We start from the raw sequence: 20,975 nt of genomic DNA, 5'->3' as shown, positions 1-20,975 counted from the left end.
CCCTATAAGAGGCTGTAATCTCGACCCCACACACTTCTGACTTTGGACACTGTAACTGAAGCCTTTGTTAAAGGAACTGTATCCCTTTTGTCCATGAATGCTGGCTCCAATCTAAAGCAATTGAGCTAACCACTCAGTTCTGAAGATTCCTACAAATTTCATTTTATTAATAGTCTTTCAAAGGCTCTCTTCAATGAAGCAGTGTTTACTGAAAAACTATCATATTCTGTCTGAAATAAGGTTGCATTTGAAGTGTGCTCATTAATATTTATTGAAAATTGAATATTTAAAAGTGCATTCTTTCCTAAATGGGCTTTCAAGATTATATTGTGTGTAATTTAGCATTGTCATTGATTACATTTATCCAATAAGCAAAATGCTACATTCCATCTACACCACCCTTGTTCTGAGCACAGCCTGTTATAAAGGAGGAATCTGATTCCAGAGATTGGCACTTGCTGCTTGTGGGAATGGCAGGACCTGGATCCAAAATGGAGGGATTGGAGGATGCACCACATTAAACAGGCTTACATAACTTGCAAAAAATCCAAAGCAGGTTTTCATTTAAGGCCCTTTACAAAACCTTGGGAATTGGGGAATACATCACAGTGTTGGAGCGCTTTCAGAAAGCAATCAGAAGAGGATGGCCGGAGACTAACTCGTTCAGTCTCCAGTGTTCATCGACCGCATCAGACAGAATCTGGACTCGGACACCTCAGCAACTCTTAAACATAACCAAGATCGGCCCATACAAAATGCTCTCAACGCTTTTGTTTTCTGTGACGGTAGATCATTAACTTTGCTTTCTAGTGAGCTCAAACCCTTCTCATTTGCATATACACAAGGGAACACTGTGAGAGAAACAAAAAATGCTCTAAATCAGGGATGAATTGATTGGGCCAGAAATCAGAGCCAATTCAAAGTGGGTCACTTGTACTGTGCCAAAGCAAAGCTTGACTTGCTCAGGATTCGTACTTCCTGCTTTCAATTATCTTTTTTCTTTTCTTTTCATTTTTTTTTGTCTCTGCTGCTATAAGGCATTGATTCCACACTGAGCTACAGGCACTGTCCATCCTCCATTTCCTCTCCCAAATGGCTAGTGCTCACATGTGTACCATAACACCAAATGCCAGCAAGCTATTTTACCACAGTGGCAATAACGGTATTTACCCAGCACTGCGCACATGCATGTTCCAGTATGGGCTGCTGGATATTCAGGAGTGGGGACCATGACTGCTTTCACCCCACCCCCGCACCCCCCCCACCCCGAGACCAATTGTAATGTCACCTTCCTCTCACGCTGCCTGAGCTCAGGTTACTGGGAATTTCCTGAACAGATAGATAACTACTCACTTAATAAACTCCAGTCACTTGAGCACATAATCCAGACTGACAATCCAATGCAATACTAAGGGAGTGCTGTACTGTTGGAAGCGCCGTCTTTTGGGTGAGATGTTAAACCGAGGCCCTGTCTGCCTCCTCAGGTGGACATATCAGATCCCATTTTACTATTATAGGAAGAGCAGGGGAGTTCTCCCCCAGTCAACATCTCAAGAACAGATTATCTGGTCATCATCACATTATCCCATTGTGGGAGTTGCTGTGCACAAATTGGCTGCCTCGTTTCCTGCATTACAACAGTGACTACACTTCAACAATACTTGGCTGTAGAGCACTTTGGAACATCCCAAGATTTTGCAAGGCGCTATAGAAATGCAAGTCTTTTCTTTTTAAACATACTGAGCTGTTGAAGAGCCCTCTGTAACAGAGCAAGAGCCATCCAGTTCCACGTTCTGGAGATCAGGAGCGTACACTGACATCCTGTCCTAATCCTGATGCAGCCACCAACACAATGAGAGTTCCCTGTGGCACACTATCCCACATAAATCACGTAATGAGTTTACATTTTGGCTTTTAGGAGGTTGACCTTTGCACTAATCGTGAGTGCGAAGTATTAAGAAGAAATTCAAACCATAGGGCGGAATCATCCCAGATTTTCACTAAGTGCGGTAGTGGGCGGGAAAAAGAATGTTTTACCCGCTGACCGTAATGGTGGGCTTTCCCGCCATAGCATCCCAACCCCGTCTCATTAATTATGCATTCCCAGGAAACGCATCATTTCGCTGGTGGGCGGCCTCCAATTCGCCAGCCAGGCTGTCACCTCGCCGCTTCCTCACACCAGGCGCCATATTTAAAGTGCAGCCACACGCACGCCTCTCAGTGCTTCCAGCCCAGGACTGCTGCACAGAAGACATGGCCCCGAAAGGCAAGAAGACTGCAGACCCTGATTCAGTGATGAACGCCTGGAACACCTTCTGGAAACGTTGGAGTCCGCCGCAATGTCCTCTACCCCTGCTCTGGCCGCAGGAGGCCCATCAGTCTCACCACTCCAGCTTGGGGGGCGATGGCAGAGGTGGTCAGTGCCAACGCTGCACAGAAGAGGTTGGCCATCCAGTGCAGAAAGAGGATGAATGATCTCATCCATACCGCCAGGGTAAGGCAACCATCTCATCACTCTAAACTCACCCACTCACAAGCCCATCACACACTCACTGGCATCTCACTCACTGCCAGCTCAAGGGACATCACCACTCACTCTCTCACACACACCCTCACATCTCCATCTGGCTTATCTCCTCTGGAGACTGTCTCCTCAGCCCTCACCATCTTGAGGCCACTTGCACAGATCAACATGTGCCCCCCCTCCACACACACCCTGGGATAACCCCCTTCCCCAGTACAGCCCTCGCCCTGCAGCCTCTTCCCTTGCCTGAGGCCACTTCTCCCCCTTCCCCAAGCAAGCCCTAGGCCCTGCAGCTGTTGAAAAGCCACCTCCGCCTTACAGCTGGTCTCATAAGTAGAGACCTGCCCATGAACCCCCTAAAAGTGATGTGGTGCTGCCTGTGAAGCCTGGCGCTGATGACTGCGAGTGCTGCCCAAAGCAAGGTAGGCAAACAAGTCTCAAAGTCCCAAGTGAAGTGCAGCTCACCAAGTGCACGTTGTTGATGTTCAGTTGTGAAACATGTCGCACGTGTCCAGAGATTCCAGCGTGGGGGGGGGGGGATGATTGCGGTGAGCAGGGCTTATAATGACATGCAGACGTATTAAAACGACGTTCCCAACGTGTGGCAGCAGGAAATGCGGCCCACCATTGATGGGCACAGCGGACGATTGCAAACTGGTTTCACGACGCCGTGAAACCAATTTTTGGCCTTCCCGCCATATTGTCTGCTCACAGCCGCCATGATGCCTGACGCCAACAAGCACGGTAAATTCCGCCCACAGTCTCATCCCCATCTCCACTCTCAGGTAATTCTTCTTCACTCATAGAACTGTCCATTTTACAATGAGTATTCAGATAAGCTTTAAAATGATCAAGAATTCATGATGGCATCAAGTCTTGTTTGGCATCGAGCTACTGATACCAGTGATCTAGATCAGAGAGTGCTGTCAATGGATTCAAGGTAGTGAGTGGAGCAAAATCCAGCCTCTATTACCCCCAATGAAAAACAAATTGCATCGTATCATTTGTGTGGCCTTCAGTCAATGAATTATAGAACATCTGGAAAATGTCAACATATCCCCCATTGTACCTTTTACTCCTACTTTGTTTGGCAAAAGAAAATTCACAAAAAGCTGTTTGCTTGTTTATTGTTGAAACCAGGAGTGATGTGATCGTCACTTTTGGGAACAATCTGACAATCAAAATGGTTTCTTTGTGATCAATTCGTAGAGTAAGCAATTCAACATAGAATGATAAAGCACAGAAGGAGGCCATTCGGCCCGTCGTGTCTGCCCCTACTCTTTGGAAGAGCATTCCAATTAGTCCTATTCCCCTGCTTTTTTGCTACAGTCCTGTACTTTTTTTTTAAAGTATTTATCCAATTCCCTTTTGAAAATTACTATTGAATCTGCTTCCACCACCATGTTGGTACATTCCAGGTCATAACAGGCTGTGTAAGAAAAAATTCTCATCTTCTCTCTGATTCTTTTGCTAATTATCTTTAAAAATGTTTCTTGAAACATTAAAGTTTTGTTCAGTTCAATACAGAACAATAAACACCACCCCCCCCCACCACAATGACCCAGTAGCAATGGTAGAGGATCTGCCTGTTCTAGTTTAAGTTAAAAGCAAAAAACTGCGGATGCTGGAAATCCAAAACAAAAACAAAAATACCTGGAAAAACTCAGCAGGTCTGGCAGCATCTGCGGAGAGGAACACATTCGAGTCCGAATGACCCTTCAACAGAACAGATCCTCTAAGTGTTGTCTCAGAGACTTCTTGTTAAAACCAATTGCTATATGGGTGCATTGTATAATATTCCAGTTCAAAGTACTGGTGTCAAATTTTGTCTGCTCCTGTGAAGCACCTTGGAATGTTTCATTATGTTAAAGGCGCTATATAAATACAGGTTGTTGATGCCTAGATTACAACAGTGACTACACTTCAAAAATATTTAATTGTCTGTAAAGCACTTTGGGACATCCTGAGGTCATGAAAAGCGCGATATAAATGCAACGTTTATCTTTAGGAAATTAGGAACAGGAGGAGGCCACTTAACCCCTCAAGCCTGTTCCGCAATTCAACGAGATCATGGCTGATTTGTGGGCTAACTCCATATACCCACCTTTGCCCCATATCTCTTAATACTTTTGATTAACAGATATCTATCAATCTCAGATTTAAAATGAACAATGAATCTAACATCAATTGCCATTTGTGGAAGAGAGTTCCAAACATCTACCACCCTTTGTGTGTCGAAGTGTTTCCTAATTTCACTCCTGCCTCTATTTTTTAAACTATGCCCATTAGTTCTAGACCCCCAACCAGTGGAAATTGTTTCTTCCAATCTATCCTTTTTGTTCCCTTCCTTCTTACGATGTGCTAGCTCTGCCCCAGGTGCTGTAAGGAACTCCAGTCCTGCTGGTTCTCTGTAAGGATTAACGTGCCCTTACTTTTGTCACAGTGATCTCTACTTTTCAACTTAATTATTCATGCAGAAAAAAAAAAATCAAGGCTAGGAGCTTGCAGCTGGTGAAATGCACCATCTAGTGCAGCTCTCAAACCTGTTCTCAACTCCGATTGCCCATCTGTGTAGGGTTGGCAGAATTTAGCCAGTTGCCGGGCTCCATTTTGCTCTGTCAAACGCTTGCTCGGGAGACGGGACAGTAAACTGTACCCCAGCAAGAGTCAATGCCAAGAGACAAGGGAATATTTTAACCAAAGCTTAACAACTGGGGTAAATAACTAGAGTGATTAAATAACAGGGTATATTATATCAACTTGTTAAATTTGTGGCTGCGGCCTAATTAGGGCTTTATGGATCACATATGGGAGTGTGCAACAAGGGTTTAAAACAATAGTAAAAATTAAATTAAAAGCATGTGTATAAGAAAACTTCCAATTTGTATTGTTTTGCTAAACGCTGGTTATAAAGTCATCCAAGTAATTGATCACATTAATTAAGCCTGAGTCATATTTGTTATACAGCAACCAGTTGTCAAACTTGTTTTAATATGATATATGTATACAATATACATATATAGTTGCACACAGGATGGAGCAAGGTTAGAGGGCTGGGAATCTCAGTTTTGAATGCTCCAATTTTCCCCAGCATCCACACAGCCTTTTGGTGGGGGGGGAAGAGTTCCAGATTTCCACTCCCCCTTGTTACATGACACAGCACAGAAACAGGCCTTTCTGTCTAATCAATCCATGCCAGTATTTAAGTTCCATCCGAGCCTCCTCTCATCCTAACATCCACAGCCTTCTATTCCCTTCTCCCTCGTATGCTTACATGTGAAAAAGTGCTTCCCTATTTCACCCCTGAACGACCTAGCCCTAAGTTTAAGGTAAGACCCCTTGCTTCCTCCACCAGACAAAATGGTTTCTTTCTAGTTACCCTATTGAATCCTTTAAACATTTTGATCAGATTGAGTTAGAAATTCCTGGGTCTACACGTAGAATGGAAACTGCCTGTGTAAACTTGTCATGTAAGTTTACTGAGACACTAAGCCGTATTTCCTATTGACCCCACCCCACCCCCGCCACCAAATGGAATTGGCAACATGTGCGCCATTAAAAGAGAAGGAAGCCAAGGTGCAAACTGTGAGGCTCCAGTTCAGTGTTAACTTCTTGGAATCTCAGCATTAATATACAAGTCTCATGGTCACTGAGCATCAATTTGTGGGCCAAATCTAAATTTTCGTTGATTTAGGATTGGCACTGCAAGTTGAACTCCAAACCTCTTCAGCAACCTTTAGGGACATGAGTAAGAGGTTTATCCAAATTGGATTCAAACCTACTTATTTCAGGATCTCACACTGATCATCTCATATCCTTTAGATAGCAGGATGGAAGACTTATATTAGTGATTAGGGACTGCAGACAATACTGGCAATTGGATCGATTGCCTCCCATGCATCACGGGATTTTACCAACAGGTCTGGCCAAGGTTCCAGGGGTTTACATTCACTGCTGCCTTGAGTGGTTCAAAACAGGCCTGCTCCTCTCATAAAATGGAAGCTCCCCGCAGCAGAAAGTGTGCGCAAACAAGATGTATTTTCTATGGTGAAAATAAACTTTTTTTGAAGCATTATTTATTTTATCCAGGGGACCCCTTGTTAAATAGTCAAATCAATGCTACAGCAGCTCATTTCCTGAGGGATGCTGAGCATGTCACATTCCAAATGGTCATTTAAGTCTCCCCTCCTCAGAGAGGCTGACAAGAGGCATCCTTGCCCAAGGTAGCCGTAAAAAAATGCTTATTAAAACAATAAAGCCAATTATCAAGCTCCTTGGAATTTTACGGCAGTAAGTATTTCCCTGCCAAAGATTTTGGAATGCTGTGGTGCATATTACTTTAACAAGTATATGTATGTCAAGCAGTGACATGTTCTTTTTTCTATCTCACATGTCAATATTTGCTTCCGATACTTCAATCTGTACTTCTGAAATTAGTCTTCCCACTTCTCTCACTGGGTAAATACGGCGGCTAGTAGCAACTGATCCATCACACACCAGGTAAGGTCCAGAGTCAGGCTGGAGTTCGCTGAATCTCAGCTGATTTGACAGTAGAAAGTGTTACAGGAATAAATACAGGTTCCCATTCCTCTTATCAGGGTTTTATCTCAGGATTCATTAGCTTCTTGCTCCAGAATAAATCTTGCTGGAGGCAATGGTCTTTTGTTGAAAACACATTTATTTACATGCTAACTATTTACAAAGGTTAAATAAGACCAAGGCAACGCTGGAGCTACTCTCCAAGATACTTCTCAGTCATCTTCCCTCAGTGAGTGACATCACTGTGACATAGCTCCTTACACACATGCTTAGTAGCTATCATTAGAGTTAACCCTTTACATCTCCCCAAAGTTGACTCCTCCCATAAACTGTTAACCTCATGTACTATTTATCCATCCAACTCCTACTTCTGCACCACCACCCCAACCCCCCCCCCCCCCCCGCCAAGTCACTTTCACCAAAGACGTCAATCCCCAACAATGTTCTTGACTCTCTTAGAGGATGTGTTCCCTTATCATCTTGGAAGGCAAACACATTGATGGAGCGGGATAGCAGCTTCTCACGACAGCTGGCTCCTGGGCTCTGACATTTACAATCACCTGAATGTAAAGGCTGTGAAGACCAATCAAGGAAAAACTGATTCAAAACAGAACCCTCCAGGATTCAAATGAACACAAACCCTAGAAAAGGAAGACAAAAAACTCAAATTCTCCCTGTAATTTTCTTCCGTGTTGTACACTGGGGAAAGGTGAAAGCACCAGCTTGACAAAATGAAGCACTTCCGGCTCCGATGAAGAACTTTGCAGCTGTATCATTCACCACTGTAGTGACGACAAGAGAAGCCCTTAAACCAGCTTATATTTCACCCCTCTCCTAACTACACTCAGTTCTGTTGAAGGGTCATTGGACTCGAAACGTCAACTCTTTTCTTCTCCACCGATGCTGCCAGACCTGCTGAGTTTTTCCAGGTAATTCTGTTTTTGTTTTTGTTGTGAAGCATTTAATACCTGAGCGAGGAATGAATCTGGTAAACGTTTGATCTCATTTGCAGTTAAGTGTCTCATTCTCCCTGAATAGTTTTTTGCTGGCTGCTTGCAATGTTTGATGCATGTTGTCGGTGGGCTCATTGGAATAAGCAGACAAATTCACCTCTTTATTATGTTCTTCAACAAAAGGGTAATTCTCCTCAAAAGAGACAACAAAGACTTCGTGATCATTGGCAGTGGAGTCAAAGAGTGTAGTAAGGTCCAAGACATCATCTTCCAACAGATCATCTGCCTCTGTGGTGACATTGCACCCTTGCACTCTTAAAAGAGCAAATTAAGGTCTAAAATATCATCTTGTGGGTGGTCACCATCATTCCTGGTGTATCCTGTTCCCGCTTCTTCTAGCCTGTCCCTAATGAGAAGTGAAAGATCTGCAATATCCTCCTGTGGTCCTTGGAGTTGAATAGAGGATGGTTACAGTGTCACTTTATTCAGCCATGAAATTCTTGTCAGATAACACTGAGACACCAGCTCCTGTGTCTAGCTTGAATTCAGTCAGTTGCCCATTTACATCAATGTCAGCACTCCACTACTGTTTTTTATTTTCCTTTATTTCTCCTGGGAAGGTGATTTCGTGGTTGTCAAAGTCTTGAATTTCTTGAATGGATGTTCCCTTAACAGATTTCCTCTTCTGTCTGGTAAACACAGGTTTACCGGAATGGCAGACCACTTTAAAATGACGAAACTTGCCACTGCCATGGCACTGTACAATTCGGGTAGGGCATTCTTCCCACCACAGCAGGTTCTCAAGGAGATTCTCAGGAGAGATTCTCATCTAAAACGCCAATGACTATTCTATCTCTGATCAGGTTGTCTTTTAGTGTTCCATACTCACAATTTTCAGCTAGGTGGTACGATTCCTTGATAAATGAGTCAATCCCTTCACCCTGTTTTTGACTGCGCCAATGAAATTTCGCCCTCTCAAAGACAATATTTTTACAAAGACTGAAGTATGAGCCAAAGGCTCCGATGACATCCTCATAGGAGGCTGTCTCTTTGTTCACTCCCTGTCTGGCCAGTATGTTGTCTGCAATGCTCCCAACAATGCATAACAAAATGCAAACGTGAACCTTGTTCTCTTTATTCACAAGACCTAAGGCATTGCAGTACCAGGTAAAACATCTTTGCCAATTTTGCCATAGCTCAGTCTGTCTGGGGCCCTCTATATTTTGAAATGATTCCGGTAGGGGTAAAGTAGTAGCCATTTCTCACCCTGATTCGAGGTTGTCTTTTCCCACACTGCTAGTCTTGCCAGTCTCTGGGCTGCCCTCATTATTTAGTTGTCTCTGGTGTGGCTGCTGGGCTGGCTTCAAAGTCCTTCATCCACTGTTGCTGGGCTTCACTTGAGGTTTTTCCCTCCATTTTCTACTGTTCCTGTGTGGGTGTAGTCACTGCTGCCACCATCTGTTATCATGGGTTTATCTCGGAATCCATTAGCTTCTTACTCTGGAAGGGATCTTGCTGGAGGCAATGGTCTTTTGTTGAAAAAACATTTATGTACATGCTAACTAATTACAAAGGTTAAATAAGATTAAGACATAGCTGGAGCTACTCCCTAAGATGCTTCTCAGTCATCTTCCTTCAGTGAGTGACAGCCAAAGAGCCCCTAGTGCCTGGACTATAGTCAGATTATGCAGACTATGCAAGAGCAAATTACAGTCAGAAGAAGGATGAACAAAAGGGGTGAAAATAGAAAATGTTCATTCATCCAAAGACAGCATGAAGGGGGGAATGAATTTTGAGTACACTTACAATGTCAGTATCCATAGAAACTAAAGTAAGTCCCAATGTGTGGGGGTAGCAGTCTCAGCTCTGAGTCAGAAGGTTGTGGGTTCAACAACACAATTCAGGATTTGAGCACAAAAATCTAGGCTGACACTCCATTGCAGTACTGAGGGAGTGCTGCACTGACAGAAATGCTTATTTAGGATGAGATGTTAAATTGAATCTCTGTCTGCCTCTTGGGTGGATGTGAATGAATGCACGGCACGATTTCAAAGAAGAGCAGGGGAGTTATCCTTGTGTTCTGACCAATACTTATCCCTCAGCCAACATTGATTATCTGGCCATTATCACATTGCTGTTATGGGAGCTCACTGTGGACAAATTAGCTACCGTGTTTCCTACATTGCAACTGTGACTGTTTTTCCTACTTCATTGGTTGTAAAGCACTTTGGGACATTGTGAGATCATGAAAGATGCTACATAAATGAAAGTCTTTCTTTCTTGAAGACTTCATCTGTCTTCTCCAGCACAGCAACATCACAAGGAATATTTCTTTAGCTTTATGTGCGGAGGGAGATATAATTCAATAGTACATTGACCTGTCCTGACCAACATTCCTCCCTCAATCAACACTTATCAAAAACAGATTAATTGGACATTTAGCTCATTGCTATTCATGGAATCTTGCTGTGTGCAAAGTGGCAGCTGCAACTATTTACATAATAATAACTTGCATTTATACGGCATGTTTAATGCAGTAGAATATCCCAAGATGCTTCACAAGAGCATTATCAAGCAAAATTTTGCACCGAGCCACATAAGGAGATATTAGAACAGGTAGCCAGAGGCTTGGTCAAAGAAGCTTTAAGGAGCGTCTTAAAGGAGGAAAGAGAAGTAGAGAGTTGGAGAGGTGTAGCGAGGGAGTTCCAAAGCTTAAGGCCCAGACAGCTGAAGGCACGGCCACCGATGGTGGAGAAATTAAACACAGGGATGCTCAAGTGGCCAGAATTGGAGGGGCACAGAGGGTTGTAGAGCTGGAGGAGATTACTGGGATAACGAGGGGGTAAGGCAATGGAGAGATTTGAAAGCAAGGATGATAAAGGATGAGGCACTTTTTTCTTATTTTCTCTGCCACAAAAAAATGATGTATATTTGCATGCCACAGTCTGTACAGTTCTGATAAGCGCCAGGAACCCTTTTTAAACATGCACTCAAACTATGGTACCATCCAGTTATGGGCAGCATGCATACACTGTACAATATCCACAACTGCCAAAACCTCTAACAACTCTCACCGTCTATAAAGCAGAGGCCCACATAAGTTAGGAAGTACAGCAATGCCCTGTTGCAGAGTTTCTGTACCGCTTGAGCATCGAGAACGAGTCACACATAAGGATTCCCTCATCCTGCTGATTAAACAACTGCTCCCCTTCCAGCTAACCAGCTTCTAATTTAATTAAGAGCTCTGACCAGATTAGACAGCCACCTGCTAAACACAGTCGGATTTACTGCTGTAACAAGCAGCTTACAACAGCCCCAGACTCTGTAATGTGAGCCACTCTTTTACACACGTGCTTTAGAATTATTCTTCTTTTGTACCTGAGTCAACAGCCAGCAGCTCAACACCACATTGCTCTCCAGGTTTATGCAGTCTTCCCAAGGGTATGCTATACCAAGTCTCATTTTAATGGTTAAAAATGATCCCCATTCCCCCAAGGCTTAATTGTTTTACAGTATGTCAGCAATAGAGTACTGAGCAGCTGTTGTCTATAGCAACTTACGCTACAGGGCACTGGTTTTAAAATACTTATTTAAAGTGTAAATCTACAAGCTTAGAAAACGGAGTTTTAATGTTGCTCTTATTTTCTTTCTTCTCTATGTCCCCCGACGTTGCACATTTAAAGTTCTGATTCTTGTGTTTAAATCCCCCCCATGGCCTCACACTTCCCTATCTCTATGAACCTCCTCCAGCCTACAACACCCTCCCCGCAAAAGCTCTGCAATCCTCTTGGCTCTGCCCTTTTGTGCATGACCTCTCTCTTTGCCTCACCTTTGGCAGTCATGCCTTCAGCTGCCTAGACTCCACACTCCAAATTCGCTCCCTAACCTTCTCCATTTCTCCACCTCCCCCTCTTCCTTCAGCACTCTCCTTAAAACACACCTCTTCGACCAAACTTTTGGACAGCCCTCCTAATATCTCCTTCCTAATGTCTCAGCATCCATTTCCTTCTGCCTTTGCAAAGCACCTTAAGATGTTTCATTCTACGTTAAAGAATCAGTATAAATACGTGTGAGTTCTTGTTAGTCTGTTGTCCCTGATTTAAAAAGATTACAGATGGGATTACTCTGGTAACAAGTCCTTTCCCCTCATGTTTCTTCCCTATTTTCTCTTCACTGGTCAACATTTCTCACTCTCCACTGAAACCAGATTAACTGAATATTCCCCTCATGGATCAGCAGTATAAGTTTCATCAGTAACAAGGGTCTTGTGATGACCATGCGACCATTAAAAATATAAGAACATAAATAGGAGCAGGAGTCGGCCATTTGGCCCCTCAAGCCTGCTGCCCCATTCAATACAATCGTGGCTGATCTTCTCCCTCAAATCCACTTTTTCACCTCATCTTCATATTCCTTAGTGTCCAAAAATGTATTGTCCTTTCTCTTGAACATACTTGACATCCGCAACCCTCTGAGGTAGAGAATTTCAAAGATTCACAAGCATCTGAGTGCAGAAATTTCTCATCTCAATCCTAAATGGCCGACCTCTTATTCTGAAACTGTGACCCCTCGTTCTAGACTCTCCAGCTAGGGGGGAAAACGGCCTCTCAGCACTTACCCTGTCAAATCCAATAAGGATTTTATGTTTCAATGAGATGTCTCATTCTGCTAAACTCTAGGGAATATAGGCCTAGTCTATTCAATCTCTCCTCTTGGACAACCCCCTATTCCCAGGATTCAGTCTAGGGAACCTTTGTTGCATTCCCTCTAATGCAAGTATGTCCTTCCTTGGGTAAGGTGACCAAAACTGTACACATTACTCCAGGTGTGGTCTCACCAAAGCCCTATATAATTGCAGCAAGACTTCCTTAACTCTTATACTCTCAAGCCCCTTGCAATAAAAGTTGGCCTTTCTGATTGCTTGTACATGCATGTTAACTTTCTGTGATATCATGCATGAGGCTCGGGAGAGCATTGACATGTTACACAGTGGTGAGACACTCAATCCCACTCACACGCACCCACACAGGTAGCGTTCAGAAGTGGGAACCTTGATTTCCACTCCCCATCCCCACACAGCCTTCTCTTTTCTAGAGAAAAAGGAGCCCCAGCCTGTTCAATGTTTCCTGATTGTTATACTCTCCCGGTTCTAGTATCATATTTGTTCATCTTTTTTGAACCTTAGTGCCTGTATTTCAATTTTATATGGAAACCAGCAGCCCTGAGGTGGGGGGGTAGTGAAAGGGAGGGTACATAAGAATCCCTTATGTATCCATGGCCTACCGTCCCCACCCATCACACACACACACAGGCTATTTGGGTTTTTGTGTAGCACACATGAAAAGCATAATTCATAAGAAATCAGGGACAATTCAAAAAGGAAAAGAAACAGGCGTTTCTCAAACACAGGCTGGTAAAGTACTCACCGCCTCACACCCCAACTATGCCCATCAATGTCAGTCTCATTACCCCCGGGCAATGCCTCAGCTTGTAGCTCCTTCACAAATGAGCTGGAAAAGAAGGCAGCAATCAGCTGCTTAGCTACAGATACAGGATGACTGTGGAGAATTTGCTGCAGATGCAGCTTTCTACAAAGTGCAGAACAAGACTGTTGACATATGGTTTTCATTTTTAAAAGAGAGAGACAAGGGTTTAATTTAAAAAAGACCCTTTATTCATCAGTGAGAAACTCTGCAGTACCTCAGACCAGACTTTACATTTCTTTCTGTGCCAGGTACTGGCAGCAGTAAGTCTCTAGAACCTAATGAACTCCCCCAACACAAACCCCTCCATCCCCCACATTCCCCTTACACCCACCACTCACACATGTGTTTTCAGACAAAATTAGCTACATAAGGAAATATTAGGTCAGGTCAAAGGGGTAGGTTGTAAGGAGTGTCTTAAAGGAGGAGAGAGAGAGGCTTAGCGAGGGAATTCCAGAGCTTAGGGCCTAAGCAGCTGACGGCATGTCTGCCAATGGAGGACTAATCGGGGATGTGCAAGAGGCCAGAAATGGAGGAACACACATACTGTGCTCCTCCCTTCCTAACAGCATTGTGGGTGTATCTCCACCACATGGACTGCAGCGGTTCAAGAAGGCAGCTCACCACCACCTTCTCAAGGGAAATTAGGGATGGGTAATAAATGCTGGCATAGCCAGCAAAGCCCACATCCCATGAATAATCAGGAATGAATTGTCAGGAATGATGTCAAGCTTCTTAAGTGTTGTTGGAACTACACTCATCCAGGCAAGTGGGGAGTATTCCATCACACTTGTAGTCTTTTTTTCCCATCATTAGCTTTTTAATTCCAGATTTTTATTGAATTCAAATTCCACCATCTGCCATAGTGGGATTCGAACCCTGGTCCCCAGAGCATTACCCTGGGTCTCTAGATTACTAGTCCAGGGACAATACCTCTACACCATTACCTCTTGACCTTCTAGAGGCCCCGCTGCCTCTTGCTGCTCAGGCCCTTGCTCCTCCTGGCCCCATGCCAACCTGCGATGGGCCTCATCTGGATGAGGACCAGTCCCAAGGCAGGGTTACCTGCAGCCCACATCATCAACACCTCAGTGGTTCAAACCAAGCCTGGTACTTTATCCTCAATATAAAATCTCCAGCTCTATGTAGAAGGCTGGTGGACAGGCTTTGGGGAGTCAGGAGGTGAGTTACTTGCCACAGAATTCCCAGCCTCTGACCTGCTCTTGTAGCCAGAGTGTTTATATGGCTGGTCCAGTTCAATTTCTGGTCAATGGTAACCCCCAGGATGTTGATGGTTACAGGGATTACAGAGTTAGGGGAGGGGGGCAAGGTCATAGGGGGATTTAAAAGCAAGGGTGAGAACTTTAAAACCGAGGTATTGTTGGACTGTGAGCCAATGTAGATGAGCGAGCACAGGGGTGATAGGTCAAGGGAACTTGGTGCGATTTAAGACACGGGCAGCAGAGTTTTGGATGAGCTCACAGAACAACTCGATACCGGAAGGAAGGAGTCAGCACCTTCAGGACAGGATGGGGGGAGCATTGATCCTGAAAGCGAATGGCCTTTGGTGACATATTCAACATTGGGATTACATTCCAATGGCTGTGGGGAATCAACCAGAGTTGCCTCCTCTTCCTGCATGCCCTCTCCATCAAACCTTCAGCGGCACAAATAAGAGTGAACCGAGGCAGCCACAGAGTGCAGGCTGGAGGCAGGTATCCATTGTGTGAGCCTTCATGGTGAGTGCTGAGGAGTTATTTGACCATGGGAGCATCACAGTCAAGCCCAATCTTTCTTTCAGGCAAAATCCACACACGCAGAGGGTTACCTCAATGAATACTAGCGATCAGGAGTTGGAGCCGCCATTGGATTTTGATCCCCTCTAGGCCCTGCAGCCAAAAGAGTCCATTTTTTTACACCTATCACTGAATTATTAAGAGACTAAAGGGTTAATTAAGGAATCCTGCTGGAAGGATTTTGACTGCAGGTATTGTTATCTGCAACAAACAGTCGCATCCTGTTTATCCTTCTCCCTCACCCGTTCAGAAACCAAGCTGCTGCTGCAATGATTTATGAACTGCACCTGGGATCAGTTGTCATGGGTGAACTCTGACCTTTGACCCCTCGCCAAGGGACGGTGGGGGGAAGCTGTTTTGTGCTTGCGAGCGGGTTTCCAGCAATCCGCTGCAGGCCAATGACACAATGGGGACGCTGCCAAAAAAAAAGCAGGATGAAGCTTGTGCAGATTTTTGCAGAGCCATTTTCCTTTCACCATTGCGGGTAGGGAAAAGAAAAGATCGCGCCGGAGGTGGGCAAGTTTTGTGAGAAAGCGTGTGAGGTTTAGCCTCCTCCTGTTTAAATGCCAGGCCGGAGTTACGTTGGAAAATTGATTTACCTCAACCACAGACTATAGCTAACCTTTCACTTTTACGCTTTTTCATTCCCTTTTCCAGCACATATCTGAGCCTCATTTCAGGAATTTGGACCACAAAAAAGAGCTCCCGAGGTTGCGTTTCTCAACCACCAGGCATCCAATTCCTCGAAATGTTTGGTTAAGTTGAAGATATGTTTTGAGCAGGCAGGAGAATGTCTAAATGTCCATTGACTCTTGACTGGATCAAGCTGCCCTTTTTTGAATCTCCATTTTTTAAATAATAAGTGAAAATACATGTTCAAAGAAATGAGTGGAATACATTTTTTTATTTAAGTGCTTCTGTGATTTTACCCTCGAGTTCCTCAGGATTTTATTCAGTGGAGATTAATTTTTGATAGGGCAATCATGGAGGATTGGCACCCCTCCCTGGGTAGGAGAATGAAGACAAAAGTCCTGAAGTCATTCAGAGGGCAGTTTGGTCCTCGATTGAGGGTTTCTGTGGATGGAAGTCCTCCCCTCTGCTCCACGTCCCCCATCCCAAAGTACAACATGCTCAGGACAGTATATAATTTGTCAATTTGTGATCTGCTCATTGTTCAGTCTCCTTGCCAGGGCTCCACATTGCACTTCAGGAAAAGGCCTTCACACTGGTTGGGATAACCCTACCTCACTAGCAATACCTAGTGAGACAACAATAAAGCTAGTTCTATAAATTTAGCTCACCGCCTTTACTCTTGACAAATAAGAGTCAATCTCCAAGGAGACGTTACAAGCTCATATCAGCCTAGATGAAGGCTTCTAAAACCAGTTATCTCAGGAATGTTAATGTTTAGTGTTTTAGCTTTCACTTCCAAATGTTCCAGCTTCCTCACTGTCTGATCCCTCACTTTGTGAGTCAGCTGCGGTAGTGGGTGTCAGTCTGCTATTCGCCCAGCAAAGGCATCACAGCAGTGACAGATTTGCCTTCATCCCAACATCCCCTTGCCCACCTCCTCACGATTAGCAGTGGAAACTCTGTCTTAGGGTGCCTGACAGGCCCAGGGGTTTGAACATTATGCGAGAAAATGTCCTGAATTTTTAAGCTGTAATCTAGACATCCATGGCAACATTGACCCTGGCTGACGTTTTGTTCCTTGCAATGTAGGCAAGGATGCGGAGACCAATTATAACAACCCTCGTGTCTGCATGGTTAAAGTCAGTTAACTGAGGCAGGGGACTTTTGTGGCTTGTGTGGCTCCAAGGCAGTATGAGCTGTGGCTCAGTGGGTAACACTCTCCCCTCGGAATTAGAAGGTTATGGGTTTAAGTCCCATTCCAGGACTTGAGCACAAAAATCTCTGCTGACACTCCGGTGCAAGGCTGAGGGAGTGCTGCATTGTTGGAGGTGCTGCCGTTCAGGTGAGACCTTAAACCAAGGCTCTATCTGCCCTCTCAAAATCCCATGATGCTACTTTGAAGAAGAGCAGGACAGTTCTCCCTGGTGTCCTGGCCAATATTTATCCCTCAGTCAACGTTACAAACACAGATTATCCGACCGTTATCACATTGCTGTTTGTGGGAGCTTGCTGTGTGCAAATTGGCTGCTGCATTTCCTACACTACGACAGTGACTACACTTCAAAAGTACTTCATTGCCTGTAAAGAACTTTAAGATGTTCTGTGGTTGTGAAAGGCACTGTAGAACTGCAGGTCTTTTTCATTAAGAGCCACATTCAGTAATCGCATTTACCCAATTGATCTCTAATTAAAAAGAAAAAAAATTGCAGGGCCATGGGGAGGAATGGAACTAATTGGATAGTTTTTTCTAAGAGCCAGCATAAGCGTGATGGGCTGAATGGCCTCCTGTGCTATCTGATTCTATGAGGTGCAATTAGCATCCTATTTTTCCCCAACACCATCCATGAACAGTAAAGAAATGTCAGAGCCAAGATTCGAAAATGACAGCCTGGTGATGCCAGGGAGACATCAAGTCGTAGAGACTTAAGAGAAGGACTGTTAAGTTTAAAAATAATTTGACAAGAGCGTTCAGGCAAAGTCCAGACATTAAGTCCCGGAATTTAGCGATCCCAGTGATTGATGAGCTGCATCATTGCTCCCTCAGACGTATTCTGGAAGAGTTCGTCTTCCACAAGTAGTAATCTGCTGTGAGTTGGCTAATTTTGTTTTATTTTGAAGGTGCCACACTGAACTAATGCCTGCAGCCTCTTCCAAAAAAAGATTTCAAAATTAAAACCCAGGCCTATGCAGTTCTTGCCTGTAATAGCATCATGGTCTGAAGCAGATCAGACACTATTTCAACTGAAGTGAACAGGAAGGGTTCACACCCTAGACCCTCAAGGCTCAGCTATGTCAATCTACATTACAGGTCCCTGACAGTCTCCTAATGCGACTGGGTCTCTGTTCAGGGGAATTTTCAACACTCCAACCAGATTGTCCACACGTCACTCATTTTTACAGCGCAAACATGATTCATTTTGAAAGCTCTGTCTCTAAGTTTCTTGGAAATCGTAACTCACTCTTGCTGGTTATAAATCTCATTCCCAAGATTTTACTCCATCGCTTGAGAACCAAAAAGAGGATTTGTTCTTCACTTGTTCACTCAATTCCAGGCTGAAGGCCCAAATTTCCATAAAGCAATGAATACAGCATGGGATTTTTAAAAAATGTTTCCATCTCAAAGATGGTATTCCTTATGTGATGTTTTGTTCTGGCTGTAACCTGGCAGCAACTGCTATAGTCCCGATGTTTCTGCTCTACAAGAAATAACCTTTATGGAGGATCTCTGTGCTGCTCTAATTCTGGCCTCTTAAACATCCCCCAATTTTAATCGCTCCACCATTGGTGGCCGTGCCTTCAGTTGCCTTGGTCCCAAGTTCTGGAATCCCCTCCCTAAACCTCTCCGCCTCTCTACCTCCTTCTTTAAGACTCCTTAAAACCAACTTCTTTGACCAAGCTTTTGGTTATCTGATCTAATATCTACTTATGTAGCTCGGTGTCAAATTTTGTTTGATAACACTCCTGTGAAGCATCTTGAGACGTTATTACTACATTAAAGGTGCTATATAAATAAAAGTTGTTGCTGCTAGCAATCATAGATCAGCAAAACCCTGTTAAGTAGCTACTCTTAAAAGGAGATTGAGGGGAGATTTGATAGAGGTGTACAAGATTAAGACAGGTTTGGATAAGGTAGACAACGAAAAGCTGTTCCCATTAGCTGATGGTCCAAGGACTAGGGGACACAGATTTAAGGTCTTGGGCATGCGATATTGGGCGGGCGGATGTAAGGAAGAACTGTTTTTACACAGTGAGTGGTAATGGCCTGGAACTTGCTGCCTACGAGGATGGTAGAAGCAGAGATGATGAATGATTTTAAAAGGAAATTGGATGGGCACTTGAAGGAAATAAACTTGCAGGGCTAGGGGGATAGAGCAGGACAATAGGATTGACTGGATAGCCAGCATAGGCTTGATGGACTGAATGGCCACCTCCTGTGCCATAAATTCTATGACTCTTCATATGGGAGCGTAGATGATCAGTGGCAGGTGTATCTTAGCCTGGTCTTACTAATCCACAACCATTCACTTTGAAGCAGGGATCACTGGGTGGGCACCAGGAGAGGCACCTCAGGTTGATCATCTCCTCTCTAGGTCAGGCATGCTGAGCTCCACTGGTGAAACCAGCTCATGCAGCACGGGCTGAATTACTGGCAAGACCAGAACTAGGGGGCCATCAATAGAAGATGGCCACTAATAAATCCAATAGGGAATTCAGGAGAAACTTCTTTTCCTAGAGAGTGGTGAGAATGTGGAACTCACTACCACAGGGAGGAGCCTAGATTAACACACTAAGGAGAAAGGAATAAAATGTTTAAACTGATGGTTGGGAGGAGGCTCGTGTGGAGCTTAAACACCAGCATGGACCTGTCGGGTCATATGGCCTGTTTCTGTGCTGTTAACACTCTGTAATGCTCTGTAAGACTGGAAATTGAGCCTGTAATCTCCCTGGCCTGTGTGTCTCAATAATAAACGACGTGGTGCATTAACCCACCAATGTTTCTGGAGTTGCCATTATCTTAGAATTCCCTTCCTGGAGAACTTCCCAATGCCATTTTGACTTGGTGCCCAAAATGACAATAGATCCCTTGTTCTGGGAATCATCCTTTAGATTTCCAAGTGCAAAATTCATCAGCAAAGAAGCACTTTCTTGCTTAGTGCATCAATTGGCAGTTATTTTTGTCTATGTAACAAGTGACTGCACATCAAAGGTAATTTGTTGGGTGTAAAATGCCTTGGGATGTCCTGAGGATCTGATAAGGTGCTATATGAATGCAACTTCCTTCTTGCCCATGCCTTCCATGGCTTAGATTTCGAGAGAGTGATGTCTGTGTGCTGACTCCTTGTGTTTCCATTGGTAAAATTTACCCTGACAGTCGAATTGTAGCCACACTTCTAATCGCCTCATCGAAAGGTCTCAGCTGTGGCTCAGTTGGTAGGCCTCTCGCTTCCCAGTTGCAAAGTTGTGGGTTCAAGTCCCACTCCACAGACCCGTGCCCCAAGATATAGGCTGACACCCCAGTGCAGCACTGAGGGAGTGCTGTACTGTTGAAGGTGCTAAGATGAGACGTTAAACTGAGGCCTAGCCTACCCTCAAGTAGACGTAAAAGATCCCATGGCACTATTTGAAGAAGAGAAAGTGAGTTATCTCTGGTGTCCTACCAATATTTATCCCTCAACCAACATCACTAAAACAGATGAGTATCTGGTCATTATCACTGTTTGTGGGAGCTTGCTGTGTGCAAATTGGCTGCCACATTTCCTACAGACCAACAGCGACCACACTTCAGGTGCTTTGGGATGTCAAAGGGGCTATATGAATGCAAGTTTCCCCTGAGGGAAGCAAAAAGAGTTGGATTCACGCATGCAAGATACATAAGGTATTGTTAAAGACAAACAAAATCGATTGAATAATATCCTGTGACAAACAGCAGGTAAAAATCAGTGCAGATTCCCATTAGGAAATGCCGGCTTTCTGCTTTGCAATGCAGCAGAATTCCTACAGGATCTGTCTGGGATCGATTCCAGAAATTGCCGTGTCTCGCTCAAAT

General features: G+C 44.2%; 1 protein-coding gene across 2 annotated transcripts in view; it reads right to left on the bottom strand.

Moving 5' to 3' along the window:
• The window catches only part of LOC144672621 (transmembrane protein 198-like), an 84,404-nt gene that overhangs the window by 40,001 nt on the left and 23,428 nt on the right, over positions 1–20,975 (bottom strand). The window lies entirely within an intron of this gene.

The sequence above is a fragment of the Cetorhinus maximus genome, chromosome X (genome assembly GCF_964194155.1).
Source record: "Cetorhinus maximus chromosome X, sCetMax3.hap1.1, whole genome shotgun sequence".
NCBI classification, from domain to species: domain Eukaryota; kingdom Metazoa; phylum Chordata; class Chondrichthyes; order Lamniformes; family Cetorhinidae; genus Cetorhinus; species Cetorhinus maximus.
Note: the sequence above shows the minus strand (reverse complement) of the source record. Positions and strands in the feature narration are given on the sequence as shown.